The sequence below is a fragment of the Dama dama genome, chromosome 23 (genome assembly GCF_033118175.1).
Source record: "Dama dama isolate Ldn47 chromosome 23, ASM3311817v1, whole genome shotgun sequence".
NCBI classification, from domain to species: domain Eukaryota; kingdom Metazoa; phylum Chordata; class Mammalia; order Artiodactyla; family Cervidae; genus Dama; species Dama dama.
In genome coordinates, this window is record NC_083703.1 from 78,205,742 (window position 1) to 78,227,516 (window position 21,775).

Here is a 21,775-nt window from a genome sequence, read left to right on the forward strand (position 1 = left end):
CTGTACCCTTCTTGAAAAGAAGAAAGCAAATAATAACCCAAGAGGGATCAGGTTTCCAGAAAAATGGGAGAATACATATTTCTTTGTGGAATTTTCTTAGTGTTTATTATGCAAACAGAGTGTGGCTAAGCTCCCACACCAGTGCTGAGGTTTCTGACCCGGTGACCCTAAGTAGGATTGTCAAATTTAGCATATAAAAATATAGAATTCCCAATTAAATTTGACCTTCAGATCAACAACAGATTTTTTTTTTTTTTGGTAAAAGTATAGCCCATGCAATAATTGGGACAGATGTAAACTAAAACATTTGCTTTCTTTATCTGAAATTTGAATTTAACTGGTCATCCTTTATTTTATCTGGCAACCCCATCTAGAGGGGTTGAGAACGCGTCTCTAAGGGGTTTGCATTTGAATCCAGTTTCCTCCTCTCTGTCTGTCTCTCTTGTCTGATTTAAGACAAGTCATTTGAAGTTCTCGGGGCTTTAAATTTTTCATCCTAACAGGGATAATAATAGTGAGATGACTTGATAATATACGTAAAGAGCTGAAGGCATAGCACAGCTCACTCTACACTACACACGCAGCAATGTCAGTGGCCCCGTATGCACGCAGCAGTCACCTCCCTTCTTCTTTTCTATCTGAACCCCAATTTATGCCAGTCACGCCTTGCCCAGGGAAAAATTGTGATTGGTCAGTTAATCGTGGCGTATCCATTCCAGCCTGCTAGTGATTGGTCCAAGGTGAGCATGTGACCTGGTTCTGACCAATGAGATCCAACAGGCAGTTTGCCGGAGGAGTGCCCCAGGGAGACTGTTCTACTAAGGAGGGTTGGCTACGCTGCCGCCGCCTTCTCTGCTTGCCGTGGATACGGCCATGGGACATGGGAATGCTTGACCTCAGTCACCATCCTGTGCCAATTAGGTGGCAAAAGCCAGCGTGCTGAGGATGGCAAAGGGCAAGGTCAGAGGACTCCACGCTAAACTCTTTTTTAAGTAAATGACAGGTGTTCTTGTGGCTGAAGTCACTGTTATTTGGCTCTAAAGAGTGACAGCTAAGAGCATGACCTCTGGAGTCAGCTATCTGGCGTCACGCTCAGCTATGTCACTTACTAGCTCTGTGCCTGCGCTCCCTGTGTGGAGGGAAGAGAGCATCTCCTCGTGGGGTTGTGAAGAATACATGAGTTGGTGTAGGAGGAGTGCCTATTAAAGTGCCTGGCAAGTTATGTTCGGCATATAACTGTTGGTCATTGTGATTCTTCTGTTATCAGCACCCAAGAGTTTCTAATTGATACAGACATTTCATTAAGCCCAAAATTCTCAAATGCGGTGAGACTCTGAGAGTTAATAATACATTAAAGAATCTAAGCCGCCCCGCTCAATATAAGCAAATGTTGTATCCTTTTGAGTAAGTGTCAAAAGTCTCCCAAGAATTAGTACCTGTGCTTTTTCACACCTCATTCATCCTGCAAGGACTGAAGCAAATTGAATGGGCTGCTCTCCATCAGCTTCCAAGGAGGAAAAAAAAAGAGGTGTCGACCACTCATAAAAATAAGTGATGGTCCTACCATCTGGGAGTTGGGTAGAAACTCCAGGGCCAAAATATGGTGGACTGAGCATAATTATATTGGGTATGAATGCCTTCTTTAGCACTAGTGGTAAAGAACCCATCTGCCAATGCAGGAGATGTAAGAGGTGTGGTTCGGTTCCTAGCAGGGTGGAGGGGGGAAGACCCCCTCAAGTAGGAAATGGCAACTCACTCCAGTATTCTTGCCCGGAAAATCCCATGGACAGAGGAGCCTGGCAGGGTACAGTCCTGAGTCAGACACAACTGAAGTGCCTTAACCCTTTCAACAGTAAATTTCAGAATAATCCACTAACTGTGGCTTAAACAGTAAAAGCATTTAATTTTTTCAGAGAACAAAAAGGCTGGAGATAGATAGTTTCAGGGTCAAGGCAGCAACTCAACAATATCATACAGTATCCAGCCACTTTCAACCTTTCCACTTAGCCATCCTATGCATTGGCTTTTTGTCATTAGTCTTGCCTCCTTGTGGTCACAACATAGTTGCCACTGCCCCTAGCATCACATCTTTAACAGAGTTCAAGACAGGAGAAAGTGCTGAGGGGAGAGGGGAACTTCCTTTCTCCTTGAGCTCTTTTAATCTGGGGAGGTAATCTTTCCCACAGTCTCCTTGAAGGGACACCCCTCACATTGAATTGGCCAGAACTGGACATACGTCTGTTCTACACTGCAAAGGAGACTGGGAAAGTAAGTTGAAATCCAGAAGAATGGGATAATATGACTAAGTTAGCCCCATCTTAATCCCTTCCCTGGGGCTGGACTTATCACCTCCTACTCCTTAACAAAATCAAGGTTCTGCTTTTGAAGACAAGAGAGTCTGGCTGTTGGATAGACAACAATGGTGTCACCAAAATGTAAACCTTAGCTTCTTCCAGAAATCTCACTGACACAGTGCTAAAGGGATTAAGACAGGAAAGGGGACAGATGCTCAGGACAGAGGACAGGCAGTGAGAAGGGGGAGGAGGGGCGATGCCTCCCAGGGTTTGGAAACTGGAAGACAGTGCTTCGTCAGGGTTCCTCATCTGGGGTCCTAACCCTGACTCTTCCAGGAGCCAGCTGTGTGGCCTTGAAAAAGTCCCTTCCCTTCTCTTGGCCTCAGCATCCTTACTGTGTAGGTAAATCTTTTTGGCTGAGAGCTTGCCTCAACATTTCTCCCGCCTGCCCATGTAGGAAAACAGGGGTCTTGGACCCTTTGCTCCACTAGATAAATGACTCTTAACACCTTTGGGCTGCTTGAAAATTGCACCTGGATGACCTAAAGGGTGTGGATTTCAGGGGCGAATGGAAACTCTTCAGTCCTAGAGGTGTAGGAAAACTCAGTAACCTGCTCTAAAGAAGACCTTTGGAAACAATAAATGGCAATGGATGACCCGCCAAGGATACAGGAGGGAAGAAGGCTGGCGTTGAGCACTTACACTTTATATCCATTTCTTTTCTTAATTTCCTTATTCTCTGGGTGATCTTGGATGAATATTTAACCACTCTGTGCCTCAATTTCCCTATCTATGAAGTGCGATGTAGTTGAGGCTGCCAGTTGTCCTAAAGTGGAGTGCCGAAGAATTGATGCTTTTGAACTGTGGTGTTGGAGAAGACTCTTGAGAGTCCCTTGGACTGCAAGGAGATCCAACCAGTCCATCCTGAAGAAAATCAGTCCTGAATATTCACTGGAAGAACTGATGCTGAAGCTGAAACTCCAATACTTTGACCACCTGATGCGAAGAACTGACTCATTGGAAAAAACCCTGATGCTGGGAAAGATTGAAGGTGGGAGGAGAAGGGGACAACAGAGGGTGAGATGGTTGGATGGCATCACTGACTCAATGGACATGAGTTTGGGTATACCCCAGAATTGGTGTTGGTGATGGACAGGGAGGCCTGGTGTGCTGCAGTCCATGAGGTCACAAAAGAGTCAGACACGACTGAGCAACTGAACTGAACTGATCCTTCCCCAACTCCATGGGGGACTTGTAGCTGAGAATGGGGCTGTCCCCATAAAGACTACATTTCCCAGCCTTCCGAGCAGTTAGATGTGGTCATGTGACTAAGTTTTGACCAATGGGATGTGGTGTTAAGCCATGGGGACAACTTCCAGGTTCCATCTCTCCATTTCCCTGCTACAATATGAATGTGGGGTGGAGGCATGTTGTACATGAGGCCAGGGCAACACCGTAAGGAGGGGAGGACAGGTTAGCAGCCTGGGCACGACAGTATGGGGCTGCCACATCCGCCCCAGCCTGATAAATTGGTTGTGACTCAATGCAATGAGGCATGTAAGTCACTGAACACAGGACTTGGAACAAAATAAGCCCTCGTGTAAGTACGTGTGGGTCTAATGCAGTGGTTTTCAACCAGGGGCAATTTTGTGTCCTTTTTGATCGTCATGACTGGGAACAGGCAACTGCTCCTGGTCCATCGTGAGTGGCCAGGGATGCGTCCAAACATCCTACAACGCACAGGACGGCCCCCACTGTAGAGAGCTGAGTTGCTGCTGCTGCTAAGTCGCTTTAGTCGTGTCCGACTCCGTGTGACCCCATAGACAGCAGCCCACCAGGTTCCCCCGTCTCTGGGATTCTCCAGGTAAGAACATTGGAGTGGGTTGCCATTTCCTTCTCCAATGCATGAAAGTGAAAAGGGAAAGTGAAGTCGCCCATTCGTGTCCGACTCTTTGCGACCCCATGGACTGCAGCCTACCAGGCTCCTCCATCCATGGGATTTTCCAGGCAAGAGTACTGGAGTGGGGTGCCATTGCCTTCTCCAGTAGAGAACTGAGCATCCATCCCCATTGTCAGCAGTGCTGTGGCTGAGGAAACCTGGTCTCATGGAACGATGCCCACTACTTACCTAGTGCACAGGGCAGGTGGGAGGCCTCCGGGTTCCAGGTAATGGGCAGGATTCTTTGACTCGCTCGTCTGAAAGGCGTCTCTCTGCCCCACCGCATCTTTATATCACTCACCGTCTCTGTCTGCACAGGCCCACTCATGGGGCGACGGGATCTGCATCAAGAGAAAACTAGAACCTCATCACGTTTCTGCAGCTCACCCCTGCCGTCTCCCACCCCTCCTGTGGTAGTGAGGGACATGTTCAAACAGCTCTGCCTTCCTCCCTACCCGCCCCATTGCCAGCCAGGCCAGTTTCCGGGTGGTGGGCGGAGGGCAGGGTGCCATCCCAGTGTGGTCCAGTTTTCCCAGGCGGGGTGAGAAGGGCAGGGTTTTTTTTTTTCACTCCTGGAATGTAGCGCCCCAACCGCCAGGGCCTCCTGCCCAACAAGAGAGGGCTGAATGCTGATAAAGCCTTGTGGACTGTTGAGGAGACTGCTTCCTAGAGAAAACTCCAAATTTCTCCTCTTCAGTTTCCCAGGATGTGGTGAGCCCCAGCCTCCTGGGATGGCAGGGCAGGCTTCCAGAACCTTCTATCCTGGCCACACAGAAACCAAGAGACTGGAGCAGAAAAGCTAACCCCCTGAGGAGCTCTGGGGATCCGCTGAAAACTGTAGGGGAAGTGGAGCCCACGCTACCATGTTCAGAGGCATTTCTTCCTTGTCTCTTCTATTGGTCAGCTGTCAATGAGTTACTTAAATATAGACCCTGCCCACCCCCGCTCACCATCCAGTGGCTTCCAACCACCAGCACCTGTGTCTCTGTGCTGAGGGTTCTCTCCGGCCACCAGAGCACGTTAAGCCCCTGCCGGTCGGGCCGGAAATGCCCAAGAGTTCATGCCCTGGTGGCAACCCTCAACCAGTGACATGGAGGTTGTGGATAAAAACCCACTTCCTCTCTCCTAGGTGGGACCACGTCGGCGAGATGTCCTCTGCTGGTCCCAGTGCTCCCCAGCAGGAGTGAGCCCCAGCTGGCCACAGCAGGAACCTGCTCAAAAACATACCCTGGACAGGCTGCCTTCCCTTCCCTGTTTGGTGTCCCCACTTCCTTACTTCCTAGGATCACCTCCCAAATACACGACTTGCATTCCTGTCTCAGTACCTGCTTCTGGGGGCACCCAACCTGAGAGCTGCGCTTACTATGAGTCAGACAGATATTTGGGGATCAGAAGGGACGTGGTGGACTCCTGTGGGGTCAGTCAGTTCAGTTCAGTCGCTCAGTTGTGTCCGACTCTTTGCAACCCCATGAACCGCAGCACGCCAGGCCTCCCTGTCCATCACCAACTGCCGGAGTTTACCCAAACCCATGTCCATCGAGTCAGTGATGCCATCCAGCCATCTCATCCTCTGTTGTCCCCTTCTCCTCCTGCCCTCAATCTTTCCCAGCATCAGGGTCTTTTCCAATGAGTCAGCTCTTTGCATCAGGTGGCCAATGTATTGGAGTTTCAGCTTCAACATCAGTTCTTCCAATGAACACCCAGGATTGATCTCCTTTAGTATGGACTGGTTGGATCTCTTTGCAGTCCAAGGGACTCTCAAGAGTCTTCTCCAACACCACAGTTCAAAAGCATCAATTCTTCAGTGCTCAGCTTTCTTTATAATCCAAGTCTCACATCCATACATGACCACTGGAAAAGACACCACTCCAAAACTCATGCAAAAGCAGAACTGCAAAAGGTGAAGAAAGACCGTGGAGAAATACAGAACCGTGTTAAAACCCCCTGACAGCTGCCCTCTACTCCCAGGTCAGGATCCAGAGCCTGTATGACGGTCTTAAGGTCCTGCTCAGCCTGCCACCACCCACCCTTTCTGGGCGCACCTCTCCTCCTGACTGCAGCCGCAGGGGCTTCCTGGCTGTTCCTCAGTTGCCCTGATTATGTTCCTGCCTTGGTGCCTTTGCCCTTGCTGCCCCCTCTCCCGGGTCTGCTTTTCCCAGATCTTTCCATGACCAGCTCCTTCTTCTTGATTCAAATGTTGATTCAAACATCACCTCCTCAAGGAGAACCCCACCCGTCACCCTCTTACCACGCGGCCCTGTTCATTCACTTCATGTCACGTATTTGTCTGATGTTCTCTTATCTGTTTGCCTGTTTATTGGATGATCCCCAAAAGTGAGCTCCATGAAAGCACTAGCTGTGTCCTCGGTGCCTGGAACAAATCCTAGAGCAACGTATGCACTCTATGGATGTTTGGTGGATACGTGGTTGAATGTTTAAGTGAAGGAAAGAAAGAATGAATGAATGAATGAATGATGTAAGGACGCTGACAGGGTTGGGGGTGGGGGAAACTGAATCTTGCCTGGAAAATCAGGGAAGACTTCCCTGAGGAGGTGATATAGAAGCTGAGATGCAAATGTGCTGTGCTTAGTCGCTCAGTCATGTCCAACTCTTGCAAACCCACGGACTGCAGCCCGCCAGGCTCCTCTGTCCATGGGATTCTCCAGGCAAGAAGACTGGTGTGGGCTGCCGTGCCCTCTTCCAGGGGATCTTCCCAACGCAGGGATTGAATCCAGGTCTCCTGCATTGCAGGCAGATTCTTTACCATCAGAGCGACCAGGGAAGCCCAAGAATACTGGAGTGGGTAGCTTATCCCTTTTCCAGGTGAATCTTCCCGGCCCAGGAATCGAACCAGTGTCTCCTGCATTGCAGACGGATTCTTTACCAGCTGAGCTACCAGGGAGATGCAAATAGGGATGGGATACTAACTGAGCCAACGGTATGGAAGGGCTACCGAGGCAGAGGAAAAAGCACAAGCAAATGCCCAGAGGTCACACCTGGGTTGTGCTGGAGAACAAACCAACTGTAACTCAAGGCTTTTCTTTGTTTGGATTGAGGCACAATTGACGTATGACATTATATTAGTTACAAGTATAGAATGTAACAATTTGATATTTGCTTATATTGTGAAATGATAGTCAGAATAAGTCTAGTTAATGTCTGTCACCATACATAGCTACACACATTTTTTTCTCATGATGAGAACGTTACGTTCTGCTCACTCAGCAACTTTCAAATATGGAGTGCTGTATTATTAATTATAGCTGCCAGGCTGTATAGCACATCCCGATGACGTGACTATTTTTTAACTGGAAATGTGTCCCTTTGGATCCTCTTCACCAGTTTAGCCACCACTCCCCACACCTCTGACAACCACCAACATGTTCTTTGTTATCTATGAGCGAAGCTGTTTTTGTTTTAGATTCCACATATAAATGAGATCATATGATGTCTATCTTTCTCTGTCTGACATTTCACTTAGCATAACGTCCTCAGTTTCCATCCATGTTGTCACAAATGGGAAGATTTCATTCTTTTTTATGGCTGAATAATAGTAAATTGTATATGTATTATTATGTATAACAAAGTTTTAATATTATATATAATTATATATTATATTTTACATATTATATATTTTATATAATATATAATTTTATATATTATAGTATATAAAAATATATTAATATATAACAACATTATACAGTAATGATATTTTATATAATAACAATAAAAATATAGTATAGTAGTATAATATATAATATAATTATATGTAATTATATCATTTATATATTATATCATATGTATTACCTAATATTATATAGTATATATAATATTATGTATATATATCACACACAACATTTTCTTTATTCAGTCATCTGTTGATGGACACTTATGTTGTTTCCATGTCTTGGCTATTGGAAATAAAAATACAGTGAACACGCGGGTCTATATATCTTCTTTTTGGAATTAGTGTTTCTCAGGTTTGTCTATCATTTTTTAAAAAATTGTATTGAAGTATAGTGGACTTAAGATATTACACTAGTTTTAAGTGTATCACATAGTGTTTCAATATTTTTATATGCTACCAAATGGTCACCACGATAAGTCTAGTTACCCTCTGTCACCATAGCAAGTTATTGCAGTATTGTTGGCCACATCCCCCGTACTGGACATCAGTTCAGTTCAGTTGCTTAGTTGTGTCCGACTCTTTGCGATCCCATGAATTGCAGCACGCCAGGCCCCCCTGTCCATCACCAACTCCCAGAGTTTACTCAAACTTATGCCCGTCGAGTCGCTGATGCCATCCAGACATTTCATCCTCTGTTGTCCCCTTCTCCTCCTGCCCCCAATCCCTCCCAGCATCAGGGTCTTTTCCAATAAGTCAACTCTTCACGTGAGGTGGCCAAAGTATTGGAGTTTCAGCTTCAGCAGCAATACTGTACATCACACCCCCTAAATGGTGTACTTTATAACATTGGTACCTCAGTCTCCCTCACTTATTCCACTCATTCCCCCACTCCTCCCTCTTGCAGCCACCAGGGTATTCCCTGTATCTGAGACTATTTCCGTCTTATCAAGTTTGTTCATTTTTCTTGATTTTTAGATTTCACATACAAGTGATGTCAAGTGGTATTTGTCATTCTCTGACTTATTTCACCTTCTAGGTTCATCCGTGTGTCACAAATGGCAAAATTTCATTTTTATGACTGAGTAATATTCCATTGTGTGTGTGTGTGTGTGTGTGTGTGTGTTCGCAAATGATATATCTGATAAGGGGTTAATATCACAAATATACAAAGAACTCATACAACTCAACATCAAAAGAGCAAACCAATTAAAAAATGGGCAGAGGAACAGACTCATTTAAAATTTTCACTGTAGTCAAATGATCTTTTTAAGTTAGCTTTCGTGCAAATGTAAAAATAGCAATTATTTGATTTTAAATAATCAGATTTTTCAAATTATCAGTTAAAATTACTTGAAATGGGCAGAGGAACAGACTCATTTAAAATTTTCACTGTAGTCAAATGATCTTTTTAAGTTAGCTTTCGTGCAAATGTAAAAATAGCAATTATTTGATTTTAAATAATCAGATTTTTCAAATTATCAGTTAAAATTACTTGAAAGTAAATTTATGGGTAACAAAAGTTAGTCAGAACTCAATACATGTGGTACAGTTACCACAGTTTAATACATAGCAAAAATGTGCACTTGACATTTCTGAACTGGTGTTCATTTTTCTGCTGTATTCAAGCTGACTAGGACGGTGTTAGGACGGCATCTTCATAAATGGGTGCTGTTTGATGATGGAAATAACTTGGTATGGACTATATAGAGCATGTGAATAATGAAGCCATATGTTTATGTCTGGATTCACAGTTTTTAAACAATCATTTACTAAGTCATATTGCTTTACCTTGAAGAATATAAACTGTTGTTTCACTGACACAAATCAGCAAGATCTAACTTATGGCAAGAAACATTCCGTTGAAATGCTGTGCTGTAATGTGGGAAAATGTAAATCTTTTTCATGGTTTCTATCAATGTGAAATAAAATTGAATTCTGAAAAAAAAAAAAAAAATGGGCAGAGGATCTGAATAGACAATTTTCCAAAGAAGACATACAGATGGCCAGCAGATACTGAATGAAGTATCAAAGACACAGAACATCACTAATCATCGGGGAAAGGCAAATGATATATCTGATAAGATACTTGCAAATGACATATCTGCAAGGGGTTAATACACACACACACACACACACACACACACACACATATAAGAGAAGGCAATGGCAACCCACTCCAGAACCCTTGCCTGGAGAATCCCACGGACGGAGGAGCCTGGTGGGCTACAGTCCACGGGGTCGCAGAGTCGGACAGGACTGGGCGACTTCACTTTCGCTTTATATGCACACACGCCACCCGTTCTTTACCCCCTGATGGAATTGTAACGCGCAGCACTACTGGCACATGAGCACTGTGTAAATAGTGCAGCAATAACGAGGAGCATGTACACATCTGTGTGTGTCGCTTCAGTGATGCCTGATTCTTTGCTACTCCGTGGACTGCAGCCTGCCAGACTCCTCTGTCCAGGGAACCCTCCAGGCCAGAACACTGGAGTGGGCTGCCATGCCCTTCTCCAGGGGATCTTCCCGACCCAGGGGCTGAACCCAGGTCTCCCGCATTGCAGGCAGATTCTTTACTTTTTGAGTTACCCAGGAAGCCCCGCTGAGGGGCAAATATCTTTTCAAATAAGTGCTTTTGTTTTCTTCAGAAAGGTACGCAGAAGTGGAACTGCTAGATCGCATGGTCGTTCTAGCTGTGATGTTTTAAGGAACCTCCATGCTGGTTTCCATGGTGGCTGTGCCAATTCACATCCCTACCAACAGTGTACGGCGTTGACCTTTTCTTCACGTCCTCACCAATTCTTGCTCTATGTTGTCTTTTTGATGATAGGCATTCTGACAGATGTGAGGTGAAATCTCATTGTAGTTTCTATTTGCCTTTCCCCGATGATTAGTAATGTTCAGCATCTTCATGTGTCTGCTGGCCATCTGTATGTCCTCTTTGGAAAACCGTCTGTTCAGATCCTATGCCCATCGTTTAATTGGTTCGCTCTTTTGATGCTGAGTTGTACGAGTCCTTTGCATGCTTGTGATATTAACCCCTTAGCAGATACATCATTTGCGAATATCTTCTCACATTCAGTAGGCTGTCTTTTCATTTTGTTGATGGTTTCCTTTGCTCTGCAAAAGTTTCTTTTTTTTAGTTTGATGTAGTTCCGCTTGTTTATTTTTGCTTTTGTCGCCTTTGCTTTTGTTGTCCTCTGTGCCTAGAGCAGAGCCTGGCACATAGTAGGTGCTCAATAGATTCTGTTCAACTGAATGAACACAGAACAGTAAGAGTTATGTTCACCCGTAGTCTCAACAGAGGCAAAAAATACTTAGAGATTACCAAGGTTTATGGCCCTTCAAAGGGCTGCAGACACACAGATTATCTGTGTATTAAAACAGATGTACAGGTTATCTGTGTATTAAAATTTCATGGAGGATGGGCAACTAGGAAAAAAAGTATCTAAAAAGGTTCCTAGACCAGGGGAACATTGAGAAACTCTGTTTTAGAGGGAAGATGGGACTATTGGAACACACAGTAAAGACCCTTAAGCCAGCCTGGGAGATCACGGAATGCTTCCAGGAGGAGGAGGCATTTCAACTCATTCTTAAAAGATATGGAACAGTCAGCTGGATCAGGGGCCAACAAACCTTTTCTATAAAGAGCCAGATAATAAGTATTTAGATCCACAGGTCTCTGCCACAGCTACTCACTTCTGCTGTTGTAGATCAAAAGCAGCCATAGATAATCCAGAAACAAAGAGATGCAGCTGTGTTCCAATAAAACTTTATTTACAGAAACAGATGATGGGTCAGATTTGGCCGCTAGGCCATAGTGTATCAACCACTGATCTACACGAGGGGAAAGGAAAGGCCACCAGAGGGAAGAGCTCTAGCAAAGGTGTGGAGATGGGAAAAAAACATGGAGAACCAGAAAAGAGCCAGCAATGTGGTTTTCCTTCTCCCTGGGGCACAGAAAGAGGCGTCAGTATTTACCAAAGACTTGTGCTGGCACACAGGCTGAGCACAAGATCATGTTAATTCAACCCATAAATATTTATTGGGTGCCTACTACGTGCCAGACATCATATGAGGCACTGGGGATGCAGCAGTGAACATGATCACTTCTGTGTCTCCAGGGTCTAAAGCCCAGCCAGGCATATAGTTTTCGTTAAAGAAATGTGTTTGAAAAATGAATGGATAGATGACCGGATGGATGGATGGATGGATGAGTTGGGAGAAAAACACAAAACACCCAGATAAATAAATAAGCAATTAAATACAGCTTCCTCACTAGCTGTGTGACCTCGGAGAAGTTACTTAACCTCTCTGTGCCCCAGGAGGTTGACACAGTCAGTCCTTTACATGGAGGGTTCCACATCTGTGGATTCAACCCACCAAGGATCGAAACTATCTGGAAAAAACAATTTCAGAAAGTTTCAAAGAGTAAAACTTGACTTTGCCATATGCCAGCAACGATTAACATAACATTTACATTGTATTAGGTATTTTAAGTAAGCTAGAAATGATTTAAAGTGGGCTCTATGCAAATACCCTGACATTTTACATGAAGGACTTGAGCATCCATGGACTTCCTTATCTGTACGGGTCTTGGAAACAATGCCTTGTGGATACTGAGCATGTGTGTGCACACATGCGTGTTCAGTTGCTTCAGTTCTGTCTGACTCTTTGCGGCACCATGGACCATAGCCCGCCAGGCTCCTCTGTCCATGGGATTCTCCAGGAAAGAACACTGGAGTGGGTGGCCATGCCCTCCTCCAGGGGGTCTTCCCAACCCAGGGATCGAACCTGTGTCTCTTACGTCTTCTGCATTGACAGGTGGGTTATTTACCACTAGCGCCACCTGGGAAGCCCGTGGCTGTTGAGAGATGATGGTAAAAGCAAAATGCAAGACCAGCATGTAGTGGTTGCTCTATAAATGTAGCTGCTGATACTGAGTCAATATGTTATTAAACAAATACACAATTTAAAATAACTGGTCTGGGTGACACTGAAAACAGAGCAGGTACAGGACAGAGAGAGAGAAGAGGGGGGCTACCTTGAATCAGGTAGTCTGAGTCAAGGCTGTTGTGGCCACATCCTGTGAGTATATCCTAGAATTACTAGTGTTTGCAGCCCTGATGCCCTGGGGCCCCACAAGAGAGTTTATTAGGAGTACGGGAAGGTGTCTTCTCTAATTAGAGTGTGCGTGTAAAGTGCTTTGAAATCTGAGGATTAAAGGAGGAGAAGAGGTGAGGCTCTGGTCACGGGGCCAGAGCACCCCACTGGGAACCCATCCATGAACCTTGAGAACTAGATTCAGCTCTGGCAGCCTTGTCTGGAGTGGGGCCCTTCTTTCCTCTGAAGTAGAGGTTAGGGGCAGTGGAAAATACACCCTCTTAAGGCAAGGAGCCCGGGGAGGCGGGGGAGGCAAAAGTGCTGGAGCTGCGCTGAGATGATGTGCTTAAAGCAATGGGCCCATCATGAGACAAGGGGTTCTGAGTCAGAATTAGCTGTTTCCAATCTTGTTCCATTCCTGCTTTTTGTTGTTGTTGTTTCTATCTGGGTGACCCTGAGAGAGTTACTCACCTTCTCTGAGACTGTTTTCTGAGCCTCAGTCTTCTCTTCTTTAAAATGGGGTGATTACAGTACAGGAGTGCTAGTTGCAGTTGAAGCACGTGGCCCAGAGCAGAGATGATAACACCTCTCTTGGTGGACGCTTAGGGAACCATTACTTGGTGCTGAGCACCCACTACTTCCTGCACGTTCCGTGAGTTAATTCACTTGACCCTGATCTTCCAGACAAGAACCTCAGGGTCACCAGAGACAGCCATGTGCTGTCCAGCTCAAGGAGCACCAATCACATAGACCACGGTAAGAACAGCACCTCTGACGCTCTGGTGTGTAGAGAGGTGAAGTTACTTTCTCAAGGGTACACGGCTGGTACATGGCAATACCAGGATTAGACCCCAGGCAGCCTGGCTCCTAACTCTGGATCAACTTTGCCCTCATCAAGATGGTTGTTGTAATGGAGAGTTTCTGGGAGGCAGAGAAATTTTCCCTTTGACTAGCCAAGCAGGCAACAAGCCTCCCTTCACTGTTCTCTTACTTCCCCTTACCCTCAAAGCCTGTATGTGTCTGCGGATTTTTATGTTTTTACCGTCTTCAGATTTTATAAGAGCAATACATCTGTGTCTTGGCTTGCTGTGCCCACTGCAGTCCATGGGAGCCTGTGAAAATGCCAGGACATCCAGCCTCAGAGATGACCACCAACTGTGTCCCTTCCTGCATCATCGCATTCTCAAGGCCTTCACTTAACAGACGACAGGCTGAGACCAAGGTGATTCCAAGGTCACTCAGGGAAGCGGCCGAGCAGACTAGAGCTTTTGGACTCCAACTTCACCTTTCTTCATCCTCATATCTGAGTTCTCAGACTGGTGGCCCATGAGCCAAATGCAGCCTGCAGCCTTTTGATTTGGCCTCCATGATGTTTTCATAAAATCAGAATTTATCATCAGCATTTAAAGAAAGGGATATTTCCAGGAATAATGTGCAAAATATTCAATCAGACTGACCTGGGCATCTACCATTCAGAGTGGATGCTGGCAGTCCAGCCCAAACCCTGGGGTATTGCAAGAAAATGCAATAAGATAATCAGAAGGTCTAGAAAAGGCCGACCTTATGGAGACAATAACAAGATCAAGAGTTGCTGGGGCTTAGCAGGGAGGGAGCGATGACTGAGCAAGCAGAGAGGACTTGGAGGGCAGTGAAAGAATTCTGTACCACGCTATGACAGTACAGACACGTGTCAGGACACATTTGTCCAAACCCATAGAAGGCACAGCACCAAGAGTGAACCCTAATGTAATTACAGACTCTGACTGGGTCCCTAATGTTGTGTCCATTAGGTTCATTGATTGTAGCAAACGTACCACTCTGGCCGGGGGGATGGGGTCGGGGGTTGTTGATAGGTGGTGAGGCTGAGCGAGGGATAGAGTGGGAGCAGGGAGATACAGGAATTCTCTGTACTTTCTGCTTGATTTTGCTGTGAGCCTCTAAAACAGTCTACTGGAAAAATCAGAAGGTCTGGCTTCACCACCCGCACACTTTTCATGGAGCCACAGTGGGGGGCAGCTGAGTCCTAGGGACCCTCTTAGGTGGAGCGTGTGTCCCTGAGTGTGCTAGGCTCCAAGGCTGTCTGCTCCAGCATCACCTGCCCAGGCCCTGCGTGTGACTCAGACACAGGGAGGATTCTTTGGAAGCTCTTGATGCAAAAGAGAACTGGGTGAAAGTGTGCCCTGCCAAAACCGGCCAATGAGGGCAGGAGAAAGACCTGGTGACGCCTGCCTTTATCAGACGCTGCTCGCCATCTCCCTGGGCTAGAGCCTCCTGGGCATTTTCCACGGGGCAGAGTGAGCCATTCTTGATTCAGCCTTCATCTGCCTGGGCCTGCAGTGGGCGGGGGCCCACAGAGGACTTGGCCCCATGAGGCAGCCTCACTGTGTGCTGCAGCAGGCAGGATCAGGGTTCTGGGGTTGAAATGATGCCAGCCCGGGAGGATAGAGCAAAAATGGGCCGGACGTGGACAATCAGAAATGATCTCTAAGAGCACTTAAATCCTGAGAAATCAGATGGATTTTTCTTCTAGTAGTTTACTTCGTATAATCACTCATTCATTTAACAAACATTTATGGAGTACTAAAGTTATGACCAACCTAGACAGCATATTAAAAAGCAGAGACATTACTTTGCCAACAAAGGTCCATCTGGTCAAGGCTATGGTTTTTCCAGTGGTCATGTATGGATGTGAGAGTTGGACTGTGAAGAAAGCTGAGCACCGAAGAATTGATGCTTTTGAACTGTGTTGTTGGAGAAGACTCTTGAGAGTCCCTTGGACTGCAAGGAGATCCAACCAGTCCATCATAAAGGAGATCAGTCCTGGGTGTTCATTGGAAGGACTGATGCTGAAGCTGAAACTCCAATACTTTGGCCACCTCACGCAAAGAGTTGACTCATTGGAAAAGTCCCTGATGCTGGGAGGGATTGAGGGCAGAAGGAGAAGGGGACGACAGAGGCTGAGATGGCTGGGTGGCATCAGCGACTCGATGGGCATAAGTTTGAGTAAACTCCGGGAGGTGGTGATGGACAGGGAGGCCTGGCATGCTGCGATTCATGGGGTCACAAAGAGTCGGACATGACTGAGCGACTGAACTGAACTGAACTGAACTGAAGCACATATAAAGGAGGCCTTGGAACAGGGATAGTTGCGGGCGGGGAGGGCGGGGGACGTTCAGTAGCCAACTGTTGTTTGTACCTGACCACTGTCCATCCCCCTCCCCTCTTCTGGGAACCACTCCTTCCCATTATCATTCCACATGGCTCAAGGGGAAGTGGGTTGTCTCCCCAACAAGAGCAATAGGTGTATTAGGCCTGGGCAATGAGTGTATTCCGCCCCCATTCCTAGGGATTCATTCTGGGATGGGCATGGAACCCAAGTCAGGCCAACCCAAGTCAACCCCAGACTGATGCTGGGAAAACATAGGAAAGTCAGCTTTTATCCACTTGGCTTGCTGACCTGGCAGAGTGGCAGCCTGTATTCCTGGGGCTATAGGATGACCATAACTGACACAGAAGGAAAGAGAGCTGAGAGCTGGAAGGGACATGGCTCCTAAAGAGCAGGTACACATCTGGATCCAGCCACTCCTGAAGCTGAACCCATCTCAAGAATTTCAATTTGCATGAAGTGAAAGGGAAGTCGCTCAGTCGTGTCCAACTCTTTGCAACCCATTGGACTGACGCCTACCAGACTCTTCTGTCCATGGGATTTTCCAAGCAAGAGTACTGGAGTGGGTTGCCATTTCTTTCTCCAGGGAATCTTCCCAACCTAGGGATCGAACCCAGGTCTCCAGCATTGTAGGCAGACACTTTATCGTCTGAGCCATGAGGGAAGTCCTATTTGCATAAACCTATACATTCTCACAGACACTCTCTCTCACTTTTTTCTTAAACTCTTTAGAGCCGGGTTTGTTTGTCATTTTCAGCCCAAAGACCTGGACTCTATACAAGTGGGCAAATGGGTAATTCACACAGGGTCTGACAAACTATACAGACCCTGCTATGGGATTATCAGGGCCAGATGTAAAATGAAAACGCAGGGCACTTGTTCTGAAATCATTAAGGATTTCAAAATGGCAACTGCAGAGCTGTCAACCCAGTTTGGGTCCAAAGGCAGAGCCCTTTGGTGTATGGGGTGCTATGTGACTGCAGAGGGCCCTGAAGCCCTGGGGAGGAGCTGGATTTTATAGTCCATCCTGTCGGAGATGTGAAATCTCAGACATGCAAGGACTTTCCCACAGTCCTACTAAGAGCCCGTGTTGGAGGCAGGATTCGAATCCAGGTCTTGTTCTCTCAGCTTCCACTGTCGCTGGAAGGGCCGCAGGAGGACAACAGTGTCTCTGGACGCCCGAGACCTCGGGGGCCAGGATCAGGGGTCTGCAGCCCTGAGACCCTGTGCTTGGCAAACCCACGCGCATTCCCGTCTCCTTCTCACCTTCCGCAACAGTGACCGTGCCCTCACTTTCCCAGCGTCCCTGGCAGCTGGCTCAGGCATGTGATCCATCACGTGGCCAGATCTGCCAAAAGAAATGTAAGGGGAGTTCCTGGCATGCAGGGAAATCTTTCACTTTGGGGCAAAGGGGACAGAGTGGACGGTGCAGCCTCTCTTCTTATCATTAGAAGGACTGAGCATCTAACCTGAAACCATGACAAGGAAGCCGAGAGAACTGCAGAGACGCCTGCAAGAGCCCTGATTTTCTTGAGCCACTAAGTCAAGACCAAATGTCTCCCTCTGAACTTCTTATTATGGGGAAAAATAAACCCTTGCTTGTTTGAGCATCAGTCACTTGCATTTCCACCTCCTTGCTGCCAAATGCATTTCTATCTCTCATAAGACCTTAGGTTGCTCTGGAGCCCCACTGTACATAGGGAGACACTGAGGTCTGGAACTGAGAAGAAGCTTCCTTGGGTCACACGCTGGAGTCACGAGTTTACTGACTCACCATCTAAAGCTCCTTCAGCTCATGCTATACCTCCCGGTCTATTTCCTTTCACTCAGGCTGCTATAGACACGGCCAACAGCTGCTCTGTAAACTAAACATAAGGCAGTGACGACCTTGCCCCTGAATCTTTCCAGTCTCTTACGTAAATAGCCCCCAGGCCACTGCCTCCAAGCCACTGGACCCAGGACAGCTTCCCACATCCTTTAAAAAGATGAGATGACCAAACGTAGAATCTGTGCTCCTGGAAAGTGTGAGTCACGAATCCTGAACCAGAGAGTTCACAGCCAGGAATCTGCCTATCACACTGGTAGTCTAGACCCCAAGGCTTCCACTAAGCTTGTCCCATGAAGCACTGACTCATCTGCAGCTTGTGGTCCGTTCTGACACTCAGATCAACTTCTCTGCTTGTGCTAGGCTGGTGGTCTTTAGTTAGGTACTGTGAACCTCCTGTCTCTGTCCCACCTTCTTAGAGGAGAATATGAAGACTAAAGAAATAATACTGATGCTAATACTAACAGTACTTTCATGTTCCCAGTGCTCTAAATGAATTTTAATTTTTTTCCTCAAAAACTCACTGCAAAAGATAAATATTTTATGATCAGAAAAACTAAGTCTTAGAAAAGTTAAGCCGCTTGCCAGGATAGCAGAATACTTGGTGGAGCTGGAATATGGCCCTGAATCTGTTGGCTCTTGGAGTCCAGCTCTAAAGGACAAAGCCAATTGGATCCGTTAAGACAGTTTTCAGAGGCTCCACAATAGCAGTTTAGATAATAATAGCATTTATTGTTTTTTTAAAGACTTCTGGAGACTGGAGACCCTAGGGTACATTTGGAATCTCAGGGTGATCATAAAGGACCAATGCTCCTTGCCTTCAACTGCGAATCAGCAACTTGTCCTTAGGCTGTTCATCCAATGTCACAAGATGGTTGCCACAGCTCACTCATCACCTCTTCACACAATTACATCCAATTCAGGAAAGGAAGAAAAGAGGCAAACAGATCTCTCCTCATATGCCTCTTTCTTATCAGAGAGGAAATCCTTTCCCAGAAGCCCCCAGCAGAGTTTCCCTTTGGCCAGAACTGGGTCAAATGACTACCTCTAGACCAATCACGGGTCCAGGAGAATAGGATGGCGATAATTGCTTTAAATCAAATGTGGTTTATTTCCCAGGCCTGGGTACATGACCAGCAGAACAAACACAGGGTTCCATCAGTGGAAAGGAAGGAAGAAATGGCAATAGGCATGGTAACCACCGGTATCTGACACCCCAGCATTTTCAAATGTTTAGCACAAGCACCTCTGTTGGTTTTCAAGATTATTGTAGGTGGTATGTGGATAAAGTTGTGCTTTCAAAAACTTTTTAGTATTTATTACGTATTTACACACATTTGAAAAAGCACACATATTACTAATTCATCAGAACCATGAATTCATGGGTATTTTTTCTCCAAATGAAACAACCATGTTTAAGGTTTTTACAAAATTATGTAAGTTAAAGAAAAATAGTTAATTATAATTCATTTACTTCAAGATTTGGCAATTGTAAGGGTAGGAAACACTTTTCTGTTACTCTGATTGGCATTTTTTCCAGCTTCTCAGAGGCCTTCTGCCTTCAACCGCCTTCTTGAGGAAAATAAACATCCACAAAGATTTCTGCATCATCTGCAAATATGAATCAAATAAAGCTTCGAGCTCAAATATAATCCAGGCTTCCTAAGCCAGGAGGAGCAGGCATCTCGACTCCAATCCTTTCCTGGTATTTCACCTCTGTCTTAATAGTTTTACAGTTTTACTGGGTCTGCCCCTCCTGTTGTAAGCTGCCGCAAATCCCGTTTCTCAAAGAACAAGATATAAATTATAAACAGAGAGACAACTTGGGATTTCTTGTACTTGTCAGGAATTTTCAAACTGTCCTGAGGCATGAACTCTTTTCATTTATACAAGAATTTCAGGGGTCTGTCCTAAGAACTGGATCAGTGATGGCCCAGCGATGCAGTGAGAGGTGCTAGAGCCTTTGTTAACAAGAATGAGGTCAATCAACGCAGATCTTCCCCAACTTACAGTAAGATTACGTCCCAGTGAACACATTGTAAGTTGAAAATGTTAAGTGAAAGGTGCACTGAAGGGAATCCCCTCCAAGTGGCCAGGATTCAGTCCCTGGTCAGATCCCACAGGCCATGCAGTGCAGCCTTAAAAAGAAGAAAATACACTTTATGCATCTAACCTATTATCCACAGCTTAACCTTGCCTACCTTAAGTTAGCCTTGCCTACCTTAAGCGTGTTCAGAACACTTACATTAGCCTAGAGTTGGGCAAACTCAATTAACACAAAGCCTATTTAATAATAGAATGTTAAACATCTCACGTCATCTATTGACACCGTGCCGACAGGGAAGAACAGGATGGTTGCCTGGGTCCAGAACGCCTGTCAGTGTATCAGCAGTTCTCCCTGGTGACTGTGGGGCCGACTGGGAGCTATGGCTCACTGCCCTGCCCGGCATCACGAGAGAGGATTGGACCGCATATCGTGAGCCTGGAAAAAGATCAAAATTCAAAATCAGAATCACAGTTTCGACTGAACGCGTTTCACTTTTACACTATCATGGAATCAAAAAATCGGAAGTTAAACAAAGTCAGGAACCATCTGCACGTGCTGAGAACAGACGACTTCCAGGAGCTCTGGTTACGTGGAAAACGCAGAACGTGCACAATATGAACCTCTACTATGTAGAGGGCCACAGAGTAAATCTTTGGGGCTTTGTGGGCTACACGGCCCTTGCTGCACGTCCTCAGGGACGCCGTCTGAGCGTGAAAGCAGCCACGGAGGGCAGCAAACACACGGACAGGACGGGGTCCCAGTACAGCTTTACTCACGGATGCTTTGAATTTCATATCATTTTCATGGGCCATAAAGTATTATCTTTCTTTCGATTTGTTTTGAACCATTTAAAAATGTAAGAGGATGTAAAAACCATTCTTAGCTTGCAGGCTGTACAGACACAGGCAGCAGGATAGATATGTCCTGAGAAAACCGTCGTTGGCCGGTGCCTTGTGTAAACCATTGGTACAAAAAGAAATGTTAGACAAACATGGGAAACAGAGGAAGAGATACTACATTACATATATGGATGGATGTGTGTGTGTGTGATATACTATAGAGCTGGAAAGACGGAGAGATCGAGAGAGATTTGTATGGACAGTTAAAAGCACACACAAGAAATGGGCAACAGTTGGAGCTTCTGCAGACAGGAACGGGGAAAGATCAGAGGAAGGCAGAAGGAAGACAGTTTGCCCCACAACTCTTACCCCGTCTCAATGTTTCTCCATGTGCTCATGTTACTTTCACAAAGCAGAAAACGTTTGTTGAAGCAAAAAGGATTCCTCTGCCCCATCGATGAGAATGAGATGATGATCTGAATAAACACGTGTAGGCAGCCGTGACACAACTCCAGGGGGCGCTGTTTGTGGGGTTATTTATAGCCTGGAGCTCCTGGAGCTGTTCAGGCCCCGCCCTGTTGGCAACCAAATTAACACCAAGACTTTGTATGAAGTGAAATTAATAAGTAAATACTGAGGGAGTCCAGTGAGGAGGGAAGTTGTGGGAGGAACAATAAAATCTCGCTATTTCCGTTTTAGGCTGTTCCTTATCTGGGTCACAGTAAAACCAATGTTCTGCCAATATTTACTTTTGATCTTTGCTCCAGCGTGGCGGAAAGATGCCCGGGCACAGCATAAATGTGAGGGTGGAATTGAGAGTTATGAGAAGAGAAAGGAACTCACCCTGAAATAAAACCGTCTCAAGAACCTAAATAAGAAAATGCCATTCGTTTCACAGAAACACTCAAAGGCCAAGTTTACTTCTTCAGCTGCC

General features: G+C 45.9%; 1 long non-coding RNA gene across 1 annotated transcript; it reads right to left on the bottom strand.

The window, feature by feature from the left end:
* Nucleotides 1–19,067: 19,067 nt before the first annotated feature.
* On the bottom strand, nucleotides 19,068–21,326 carry LOC133044502 (uncharacterized). Its single transcript, XR_009689953.1, has 3 exons — nucleotides 21,211–21,326; nucleotides 20,270–20,437; nucleotides 19,068–19,566 (listed from the first exon to the last, which is right to left on the bottom strand). It is a non-coding gene; the product is annotated as an uncharacterized LOC133044502 (long non-coding RNA).
* Nucleotides 21,327–21,775: the final 449 nt, after the last annotated feature.